This window comes from Elgaria multicarinata, chromosome 2 (assembly GCF_023053635.1).
Source record: "Elgaria multicarinata webbii isolate HBS135686 ecotype San Diego chromosome 2, rElgMul1.1.pri, whole genome shotgun sequence".
Taxonomy (NCBI): Eukaryota; Metazoa; Chordata; class Lepidosauria; order Squamata; family Anguidae; genus Elgaria; species Elgaria multicarinata.
Window position 1 is genome coordinate 3,085,101 of NC_086172.1, and position 12,078 is coordinate 3,097,178.

Below are 12,078 nucleotides of genomic sequence, written 5' to 3' on the forward strand. Positions count from 1 at the left end.
GCGGCGTATGTATCCCTGGATAAGCTTTCATGGTGGTGAGTTTGAGGTTTCTAACGTGCAAATTGATGGAGCTATGGAAAGGGGTGTGAATGGGGTGCCCGATTTTCAAAAGTTCCCCAAAAATCAGGGGATGATGGGATTGCCTTGAAACTTGGCGTCCATGGGGACACATGGATAAGCTGTCATGGTGGTGAGTTTGAGGTTTCTAACGTGCAAATTGATGGAGCTATCGAAAGGGGTGTGAATGGGGTGCCTGATTTTCAAAAATTCCCCAAAAATCAGGGGATGATGGGAACTCAGTTAACCTCTGACAAAGTTCCTCGGCTTTCTGCCACATATTTATGCTGAGTCACGCTCCCCCAGCTGTTCCCTAATTGCTCGGCGTTTTAGATAAAGCCTGTGGGAGCGCCGCCTAGATTCTTTCTCCGCGCGCTGCTGACGAAATGATGGAGCTGGTAAGCTTGCCTCTTCCTCAGGACTGTCTGGATTGGCAGGGGTCCCTGCTGGCATGCTTGTGCCTGGCTCTTCCCCTTCTGGCTCTGCAGGAAGCTCTGCAGGCAACTCTGCTGGCCCAGACTCCACGCTCCCTGGGCTGGGCTCCTGGGCACTGGGTTCAGGTTCCTCCAATTCCTCATCCCCTGCCTCCATATCAACGCAGGGCATGACAGGTGGAAGCCATCAGGCCTAACAGTCTCTGTACTTTGAAGGCCGTAGTGTTTCCATTGTGACGTAGTTTGCGTGCAAGCGTCGATAGCGTCAGTGCTCTCTTGTATGGGAGGTAAACTCTCTGCTTGATGGCATCGAGAGTGGCCCCTATGAATAGGATCTTTTGACATGGTACCAGGCAAGACTTTTCTGTGTTGACCCTGAGGCCCAATGAGTTGAGCAAGTTGAGGGTTGTGCGTATTGTTGTTTTGAGTCCTGTTTCTGACGACGCTATTAGTAACCAGTCGTCTAGGTACGGATTTATTTATTTTTTACATTTCTATACCGCCCAATAGCCGGAGCTCTCTGGGCGGTTCACAAAAATTAAAAACATTCAAAGTATAAAACAACAGTATAAAACCATAATATAAAATACAATATAAAAGCTCTACTCTAATAGTTCTACTCCTTGCAGTCGAAGGAATGCGCAGACAGCTGCCATACATTTTGTAAAAATTCTTGGTGCTGTGGATAGGCCAAAAGGTAGCACTTGGAATTGGAACATTTCGGTACCGACTATGAACCTTAGTACTTCTGATGCATATCCCTGATGCCAATATGGAAGTACGCATCTTTTAAATCTATGGACGCGAACCAGATTCCTCCTCAGAGTAGGGGAAGAAGACCTGCAAGGGCAGTCATGCGGAATCTTTTGGTCTTGATAAACCGGTTCAACCGTCTCAGATCCATTATAGGTCGAAGTCCTCCATTTGCCTTTGGTACCGTAAAATAACAGGAGAAGAAATGTAGGTTGCTTACCTGTAACTGTAGTTCTTCGAGTGGTCATCTATGCATTCACACATATGGGCTCTGCGCCTGCGCGGAGACCTGAACCGGAACCTTCTATAGCTTAGGGAAACGTTTTTGGCGGGAACCCCTCCCCCACGCTACTACGCATGTCCCTGGGGTTCCCGCCCTTACCTCAGTTTACAGGAGTCCGACATTGTGCCCCCATAAACATGAGAGTATAATAAATAAAGTAAGGTTGTACATTTAACTGTGTCATTTGTAAGTTTCACACCACCAAGTGGGGATGGTGGGTGGGTTGTGTGAATGCATAGATGACCACTCAAAGAAGAACAGGTTGCTTACCTGTAACTGTGGTTCTTCGAGTGGTCATCTGTGCAGTCACACCAATGGGCTCGCGCGGAGACCTCATCCGGTAAACTTCTAAAGCTAACGGCGTTTCAGGTGGGGACCCCTCCCCTACGACCAAGGTCGCATGCACCAACGGTCCCCACCTTCCCCTCAGTCCTCGAAGACCGCCATAGCCCTCAAGGTACGGAAGGTACACCCTCTTCCTTCTCCGGTATCATAATAAGACACCGAAGAGGGGATGGAGGGAGGGTTGTGTGACTGCACAGATGACCACTCGAAGAACCACAGTTACAGGTAAGCAACCTGTTCTTCATCGTGGTCTCTGTGCATCACACCAATGGGCAAATAGCAAGCTTACTCACCGGTGGAGGGTAGGTGTCTCATTGGAATATTGAAGAAAGCACCGCTCTTCCAAACCCAGCATTAGCTCTCGCCCGAACATCCAGACGATAATGACGAATGAATGTTGATGGCGTCGACCACGTCGCTGCCCTGCAGAGGTCCGGTATTGGCACACCTCTCTGAAAAGCTGTCGAGGTTGCTACTGCCCTAGTGGAATGTGCCCTTATTGGTTCAGACAGAGTCAAACCAGCCACTTGATATGACAATTGAATGGTCTGCGTCACCCATTTCGAAAACCTCTGAGTCAATAATTGCTGACCCTTTCTCTGGCCACCATAACAAATAAATAATTTATTTGACTTGCGGAATGGACTTGTTCTTTCTTTATAGAAAGCTAGCGCTCTCCTTACATCCAAAGTATGTAACATACCCTCCATTGGGGTAACTGGAAACTGGAAAAAAACTGGTAACACAATATCTTGGTTCACGTGAAAATCAGATACCACTTTAGGCAAAAAAGACAAATCTGGACGCAGAACCACCTTATCCTTATGAAAAATTAGATACGGGTGATCTATTCTCAAAGCGCACAACTCACTTGCCCTTCTCGCTGACGTAATAGCAACCAAAAACGCCACTTTCCACGATAGCAATTGCAGTGAAGTAGTGACTAACAGTTCAAAGGGCTTTGCTGCCAAAACTTTCAACACAACTGACAAACTCCATGTAGGTATAAACGGTCTTGTTGAAATAGTTAAATTTTGTAAACCTTTCAAATACTTCTTAACAACTGGATGAGAAAATAAGGTATAATCTTCAAAACTTGGGCAAAATGAAGAAATTGCCGCTAAAAAAACACGAACTGATGACAGTTTTAAACCTCTGTCATGAAGTGTTTTTAGAAATAGTAAAAGTTGTTCAATTGTGCACTTCTGTGGTAAAAACGCATTCTCATGTGCAAACCTTTCAAAAATCTTCCACTTTCCCTCATAAGTTCTCTTAGTGGATGGCTTGCGAGCAGCGTCAATTATTCGCCATACAGGAGATGGAAAACTCCTCCAATCTAACAGCGAATTCTCCACGCTGTCATACCTAGAGTATGAAGCTCTGGATGCTGTATCCTCCCCTGACACTGCGTTAGCAATGTTGGGAACATTGACAGTCTGATGTATTCCCCCCTGGACGTCCTGATCAATGGCACAAACCACGGCTGTCTTGGCCACCATGGGGTGAGTAGAATGCAATCTGCCTTGTCCCTCAATATCTTTGCCAACACTTTGGTTATTAGCGGAATAGGCGGAAACATGTACATCAGACCCCCTGTCCATTCCAAGAGGAAGCCATCGCCTTGCGATCCCATTCCTCTCCCTGCTCTGCTGCAATACATTTGGCAAACTTTGTTGCTTTTTGTTGCAAACAAGTCCAACTTTGGTACTCCCCATCGAGTAAACAAGGTGGTCAGCACCGTAGCATGTATCTCCCACTCGTGGGTAACTGTCGTCATTCTGCTCAATCTGTCTGCCACTATATTTTTCGTTCCTGCTACATGAATAGCCACAATCCTGATGTCTCTGTCGACACACCAGTCCAGGATCTGAATTGTCAACTGCAGCAACAGAAAGGATCTTGTTCCTCCCTGTTTGTTCAGATATGCCACAACAGTTGTGTTGTCTGACACTACCTGAATCACCTTTGCACTTAGATGAGTCTCGAAACTTCTTAATGCCTTCTCTACTGCTTTCAATTCCAAATAGATGTGGCACATTCTCTCCTGTGTACTCCACATCCCATGCGCCCTGAGTTCTCCACAATGGGCTCCCCAACCTGACATCGACGCATCTGTGGTCAGGATTTCGGAAGGGGCAGGGCATGCAAAAGGAATTCCCTTCAATAAATTCTCCTCGACCATCCACCACCTCAATGATTGTTTCACTCCGCTTGGCAACTGAAAGTAAGTCGTCCGTGCATTGCGTTCGATGTCGAAGCAATGAATGAACCACATTTGTAGCGGCCTCATTTTGAGACGTGCATATTCTACTACTGCTGTTGTCGCCGACATCAAGCCGAGCAATCTTTGAATCTTGTATGCTGACACCCTTTCCGTCTGAAAGATCTCTACTGTTAACAACATTAAAGTTTGACAGCGATCCCTGGGTAGGTATGATCTTCCTTTCTTGGCATTGAGTCGTGCCCCTATGAATGTTATCTCCTGCTGTGGAAGCAATTTTGACTTTGTTTCGTTTATTACTAGTCCTAAACTTTCCAAAACTATGCATGTTGTCTCTACTGATTTCCTTAGACCTGACTCCGTAGTAGCCACCAGAAGCCAGTCGTCTATGTACGGGAAAATCTCTATCCCCTGCAGGAGTAAATGGGTGCAAACTACCGCCAAGCACTTTGTGAACACCCTTGGGGCTGTTGCCAACCCGAAGGGCAGGACACAGAACTGGAACGCCAAATTGCCCACCATAAACCGAAGAAATTTTCTGTGGTTTTGTGCAATGGATATATGAAAGTAGGCGTCCTTTAGATCTATGGATGCAAACCAACTTTCTCTCGACAGCAATGGAGTGATCGTTTGCAATGAGATCATTCTGAACTTCTTTGGAACGATATAACTGTTTAGCCCCCGAAGGTCTAAAATCGGTCTCAACCCCCGATCCTTTTTCGGTATCGTGAAGTACCTTGAAAAATAACCTCTGCTCAACTGGCATGGCAACACCGCTTCTATGGCACCCTTATGAAGGAGAGTTTCAATTTCCTTTACTAAAACGGCAGAAGGAATGGTCACCCTCATAATACCGAGCGGAGGGGGGGGTCTCCAACTCTATTCTGTACCCCTGGGAGATGATCGATATTACCCAAGAATCGTTAGTTATTTCTGTCCATGCTGTTATATAATTGTGTAATCTGTCCTTGAAAAACACTTGCTGTGTTATTTGGGGCATGTCAAAAACGCCTTTTATTTGCTGCGTCATCCTTCCTCTGATTTCCTCTAAACTTGTTTTGGTTATAAGGTTTTTTATAGGGCTGTTTCTGTTTATTTTGTGCCCCCTGGTTATAAGACTGATATGTTGAAGGATTGCGGTACTATCGTTTCTGCTTTCCCTGATATTGATTCTGATATTGCACAAATCCCATCTTACGCACTGTAATACGCGCCTTCTGAATAGAATCTAATGCCTCATCAGTCTTAGCATTAAATAAACCCTGTCCATCAAACGATAAATCCTCAATGCACGATCGTGCTTCCTGAGTTAATCCTGCTGATCTTAGCCATGCATGTCTACGCAAAGCTATCAACCCAGCTAACACCTTGGAATCGCAGTCAACTTGATGTCTACTCGTGTGAATTTGTTGACGTGATAACTTCAAAGCCTCCTTTTGGAGCGCCCTTGCTATATTTTTCTTATCATCTGGTAAATGATCAATTAAAGTTCCCATCTTGTCCCACAATAACAATTGATAACCTGACATAGCAGCCTGGTAGTTTCCTACCTTTAAACCCATCGACGCTGATGAATACAGCCGCCTTCCTAACACATCTAACCTTCTGCCCTCCTTATCAACTGGAGCAGAATGTTGCCTGTGAGATTTTCCCACTGCAGCCTCTACTACAATTGAATTTGGTGCTGGATGCTGAAATAAAAATTCTGCCTCGTGTTCCTGCACCCTATACAATCCCTGAAGCCTCTTTGATGTTGGAGGCATTGTAGATGGAGTTTTCCATGAACCCTTTATCACTGTCAGCAAAGCTGGCAACATTGGAATTGCTACAGGTATATATGCTTCTGACGTTACAGCATCAAACACTGGATCTTGTACTGGGGCTGCCGCCTGCTGCGTGGACAAACCCAAGGCTTGTGCCACCTGCAAAACTTGATCTGCAAATTGACCCAAGTCCTCAGAAGGGGAAATTGCTTCCTGCACTTCTACACGCGCGTCTGGTGACGGCATGGCAAGATGGCCCGATGACGATGCTGATGTCGAGTCTGACAAATATCCTTCAGACACATGAGACCTTTCCGGGATAATTTGCCTCTCCTGTTGCTCCGTTCCCACCGAAGGTTGAATCAATTCCCACAAAACCGCTTCAGACTGGGAAACCCTATCGGTCTCCCGGTGAGTAGGCAATTCAATCTCTCTCGGTATCAAGGGATTTCTCGGTGCAGCGACTGCCACGTCAGCAACCAATTGCGCTGGCGGTACCGAAGCATTTATTGTAAGTGGCGGTGGTGTTAAAAAATGTGCGTCCTCCTGCGGAGGTCTGGACATCGTTGCCACTGACAATCTCTGTTGGTTGTCATATCGATGCCGACCATAATGATAATAATCTCTTGGAGCATTATATCTTTCCCACTCTGCACAGTACGGAGAATAGGGACGTCGCCACTCATAATGTCTATCTCTATAATAAGGTGATCTTGATCGCTCCCTGTATGGATAATATGACATAGAGCAAGATTTCTTTGAGGACGCCATCTCTGGCGATCCTCTACGTCTCTCTCTACTTTCCCGGTCACTTAACAAGTGCTGTGACCGATAGCCATGTGAAGAGATGTCTCTGAAATCGTCCTCACTTGCAGCGATTGCCTGCCTTCGCTCAGTCTGTTCAAACTGAGACCGTCCGGCCTGAACCGGAGATCTCATCGGCAGTACTCCATGCATCGACGCCGAGGAGAAGTACCGCCCCTGGCCAATTATAGCCTCGGTTTCGATTGCCTGTAAAGCAGGTCCCTCGGCATCGACCATTCCCGTCAACATGGAGATTGGCCGCAACATTGTTAGATCATCTGCTTTTTTCTCCCTCTGTCTTTTGGACACAGATCTTTTCTTTTTCTTAGGTTCTTTTCCAAAACCACCAGATCTTTTAGATGACTTAGCTTTCTTTGAAATCCTTTTTGCCGCTGATATAATAAGAGAATGGCCTGGCGTTAGCGGATTGCTATCCATTATGCTCACTTGCTCTGGGGAATTTCCCCTTATTAACTCAGATCCGTGCGTGACCGGATCTTCCTGAGGCATGGTTTCACTAGCCATTTGCTTAGTGTTATTACCAATCGATTCCAGCGCCTGTTTCCACAGAATTGCCTTAAGCCAATCTGATCTGTGATGGCGCATTTGCTTTGAAAACGCCTGGCAGTTCGAGCAAGATTCTACTTTATGCCCCTCTCCTAAACACAGGAGGCAAAGAGTATGTTTGTCTGAAGGAGGCAACTTACTGCCGCAGCTCGTACACTTTCTAAACGGCTCTTTAAGAGCCATATGCCCCTAAAGGGGTGATCGGATGATCGCGATAAGAAATTTATTGAAATAAAGAAATTGAAACAAAATTGGAAATATTTAAATTAAAAAACACCGAACTATATACAATATACTGTTTAAAATACTCAGAAGTCTCCTCTCAAGAGGTCACCGCTATGGCGGTTGAAGAGAGGCTGAGGGGAAGGTGGGGACCGTTGGTGCATGCGACCTTGGTCGTGGGGGAGGGGTCCCCACCTGAAATGCCGTTAGCTTTAGAAGTTTACCGGACGAGGTCTCCGTGCAAGCGCAGAGCCCATTGGTGTGATGCACAGAGACCACGATGAAGAACTACAGTTACAGGTAAGCAACCTGCATTTCTTCATTGTGGTCTCTATGCATCACACATATGGTTGAGTAGCAAGCTAACATACCTTGGAGGTGGGCTGGTGTATTACTTTAGAACTTCCAAGAGCACCATCCTTCCAAATGAACAGTCTTGCCTGGAGCGGGTGTCTAAGCTGTAATGCTTGACAAATGTGGAAGGGGTGGACCACGTTGCAGCCCTGCAAACGTCCCGAAGTGGAACACCCCTGTTGAAAGCCACAGATGTTGTCATTGCCCTGGCAGAGTGAGCTGTCACAGGCAGTTGTAGCTCTAGCTTGGATATAGAGTAGGCAAGTTCAATTGTCTCTACAATCCAGCGTGACAACCGCTGACATGACACTGGGAGTCCCTTATAAGGCTCTCCATAACATACAAACAATTGTTTGGCTTTCCTGAAATTATCAGTCCTCGCTTTATAAAAGGCGAGAGCCCTTCTAACGTCCAACATATGCAACGATGCGTCTGCAGGTGTTGTAGGATTTGGGAAAAAGGCTGGTAGCACTATCTCTTGAGATAGATGAAAGGGTGTTACCACCTTAGGTAGGAAAGCTGGGTCTGTACGCAGAATGACCTTGTCATTATGAAAAATTGTGTAAGGAGCATCAATCCTTAGAGCTCTGAGCTCACTTGCGCACCTTGCCGAAGTTATGGCAACTAAGAAGGCGGTCTTGAGGGTCAAAAGTCTCAGGTCTGTTGTGGCCATGGGCTCAAACGGTTTTCTTATCAGCGCATGCAAAACAACTGATAAACTCCATGAAGGAATGATATTCCTAGTTGTTGGTATAGTATTTTTAAGTCCTTTTAAAAATGCCTTAGAAGTAGGGTGAGTGAAGGGTGAAAAACCCTCCACACCCTTGTGAGAAGCTGCAATAGCGGCTAAATGGACTCTGATTGAAGAGAGTTTTAGTCCAGCTCGGTACAGTGAGAGTAGGTATTAAAGGATTGTTGAAATGGGACAAGTCTCAGCTGTTTGATTACTTTCTGAAGTAAATTTAAGGAATCTTCGCCATTTAGCCGTATAAGATTTCCTTGTTGAAGGCTTTCGTGATGCCGTTAAGATATTTTCTAGTCAGTTGTACGGTACGGAGGGGTGTACTGTTATCCTCCATGCCATCATCCTGAGGGTCGACAGGTCTGTGTGTCGAACCTTGCCCTGGTGTCGAGACAAGAGTTTCGGTACCGATGGTAGTTTGATGTAGTCCCCTCTCGACAGTCGAAGGGCGTGAGGGAACGAAGGCTGTCGAGGCCACCAAGGTGCGATTAAAATGCAGTTCGCTCTGTCTGCTTGTATCTTGGCTATGACCTTCGTCAGGAGTGGGAAGGGGGGGAAGATGTAGAGCAAGTCCCCTGTCCACATTCTTGTGAAAGCATCTCCTAGCGAGTTCCTTCCTCTTCCTGCTCTGCTGCAGAATCTGGTACAGATTGCATTTTCTGCAGTGGCAAAGACATCGACAGCAGGGCAGCCCCAGTACCGAAAGAGATGTTCTCTTACTTCGGTATCGAGCTCCCATTCATGGTCGACGTGGAAGGACCTGCTGAGGGAGTCCACGACGATGTTCTCCTTACCCGCTACGTGGATCGCAGTCAGGTAAATTTTCCTTTTTATGCACCAGTTCTAGATTCTGAGTGCAGATCGGGTCAAGGGGTGTGATCTCGTTCCACCCTGTCTGTTTATGTAGCAGACTACTGTGGTGTTGTCTGTTGCGATTAGGACATTTTTGCCTTTGATGATCTGAACAAAAGTTATTAGTGCATTTTCCACTGCCAGGAGCAACAGATGATTGATATGCTCCTCTTTCTGTTGAGGAGGCCATCGGCCCTGGGCAGAGAGGGAGTTGCAGTGAGCTCCCCATCCTATTAGAGAGGCATCGGTCGTGATGGTCACCGAGGGCGCCTCTTGCTGGAAGGGAACTCCCTCTAGGAGATTTTCCACCGAGAGCCACCACTTCAAGGATGCTCGTACCTGCCTCGGTATCGAGAGGTAAGTTCTGTGGGCGTTTCACCGAAGGTTGAACGTCCTCAAAAACCATCCTTGGATGACCCTCATTTGCAGTCTTGCGAATCTGATTACAGCAGTGGTTGCTGCCATTAGACCTAGCAGTCTTTGGACTGTCCATGCAGAAGATCTTGCTTGGCTTTCGATGTCGAGAATCAGGTCTCGAAGGGTCCTTGCTCTCGCTAAAGGGAGGTATGCTCTTCCATCCTGGGACGATAGAGTCACCCCTATAAAGTCTATTGTTCTCTGAGGAGTCAACGTCGATTTGTCTTTGTTGACCCAAAGTCCCAGAGAGTCTAGTAGTGTGAGAGTCGTGACTATATTGTCCTGGAGTGTACGGCTGACTTCCGCAACCAGAAGCCAGTCGTCTCTATATGGATATATGTGAATCTCTTTTTGTCGTAGATGTGCGCATACAACAGCCATCACCTTCGTGAAGACCCTCGGTGCGGTCGCGAGACCGAAGGGAAGAACAGTGAACTGGAACTGTCGAGTGTCGATGGTGAAACGCAGGTAAGTTTGATGCGATTTCCTGATGGAAATGTGGAAATACGCATCCTTCAGGTCTACTACCGCAAACCAAACTCCTGTATGTAACAGTTGGAGAATGGAAGTAACTGTTATCATACAGAATTTTGGGGGGGTGATGTACATGTTTAGTTGTCTTAAGTCCATGATCAGTCGAAGACCCCCATCCTTCTTCGGGACCGTGAAGTAGCGCGAAAAGAACCCCTGGTTGATCTCCTCTGCGGGCACAGGTGCGATGGCTCCCTTTGCTAGTAGGGTCTGTACCTCGAGCAGTAGAGGAGGGGATGGCGCTGTTACTCTCACTCCCGAAGAAGGAGGAAGGGTATCGAACTCGATGGCATACCCCTTTTTGATGATGGTGAGCACCCAGGAGTCGGATGTTATTGACTCCCATTGATGGTACAGGGGTGCTAGGCAGTCGGTGAATGGTAGTAAACCTGGGGCAGGGAAGTCAAAGACGCTGTCTCTTGGAAAAGTCAGGTTGTCGTCTGTCCTGTTGGTAATGACCTTGGTAAGGCCTCTTTCTTTGTAGCTGCTGTTGCCTGGCAGGCTGCTTATCGTATGGGGTCTCTGCTGTAATTGTGGATAGGGTTGTCTTGTCCAACGCCTCTGTTTAAATTGAGGCAATGGTTGAGAGAACCCCATCTTTCTTGCCGTTGTGCAGGCCTTATATATAGAGTCCAGTGACTCGTCAGTCTTGGTATTAAACAACCCTTCACTGTCAAATGGTAGATTTTCTATCCTCGACTTTGTCTCATTGGCAAGATTAGCCGATCTCAGCCAAGCATGGCGACGAAGTGCTATTGACCCCATCATGGATGTGGAGTGTGAGTCGGTTTGATGCCTAGCGGAGTTAAGTTGCAGCCTAGCTATGGCTGTAGCTTCAGATTGAAAAATCCTGGCAAGTTTTCGTTTGTTCTCGAGAAGATGGTCGCAAAGGGAACCTATCTTTTCCATAAGGAAAATTTGATATCGTGCCATGGTAGCTTCATAAGCTGAGGTGCATATTCCTAATGAGGAGGAGGCGTAGACTCTTCTACCAAGGTAGTCTAACCTTCTACCTTCCCTGTCAACAGGGGCTGAATGTATCTTCTGAGACTTTCCCTGAGCAGATTCAACAATTATTGAATTTGGCTTAGGGTGCTGGAATAGGAATTCTGCATTAGTCTCCTGTATCTTATACATTGCTTCCAGTCTTTTGGAAGTTGGTTGAGCAGCGCACGGTATTTTCCAAGAGATTTGTGCAGTGCGTTTCAAGGTTGGTCGAAATGGAATTGCGACAGTAGAGCTAGCCTTTGTCTTTAATACGTCGTATATTGGATCATCTTCCACTTCCGTAGGTCGTTCAATGTCCAGGCGTAAGGACTGCGCCATCCTGAGGACGTGATCCGAAAAACTACCCATGTCCTCTGAAGGGGAAGCAGGATCATGGGTGTTTACTATATCGTCTGGTGATGGCATCGAAGCTGCGACCGATACCAGTGAGTCTGAATCAGACCTGTACTCATCGTCAGGTGAGTTCAATGCAGTAGGTTGCATTGCTGCTTGGATCGGCTGCAACGCTTGTTCATGGTGCGGTACCGAAGATGATGCAGTAACCCTCGGTACCGAAGTCTCCGTTCTACTACGGTGCCCTGTTGGTGTCGGGGCCCGAGGTGAAGAGACTTGGATGACCCTGGTAGGTGGAAGAGGGTGAGGGTAGTGCTCCTCCTGTCTACATTCATCTGGATAGTATTCCTGGGGTTGGTAATACTCCCAGTCATACAAGTTCTGTCTGTGGT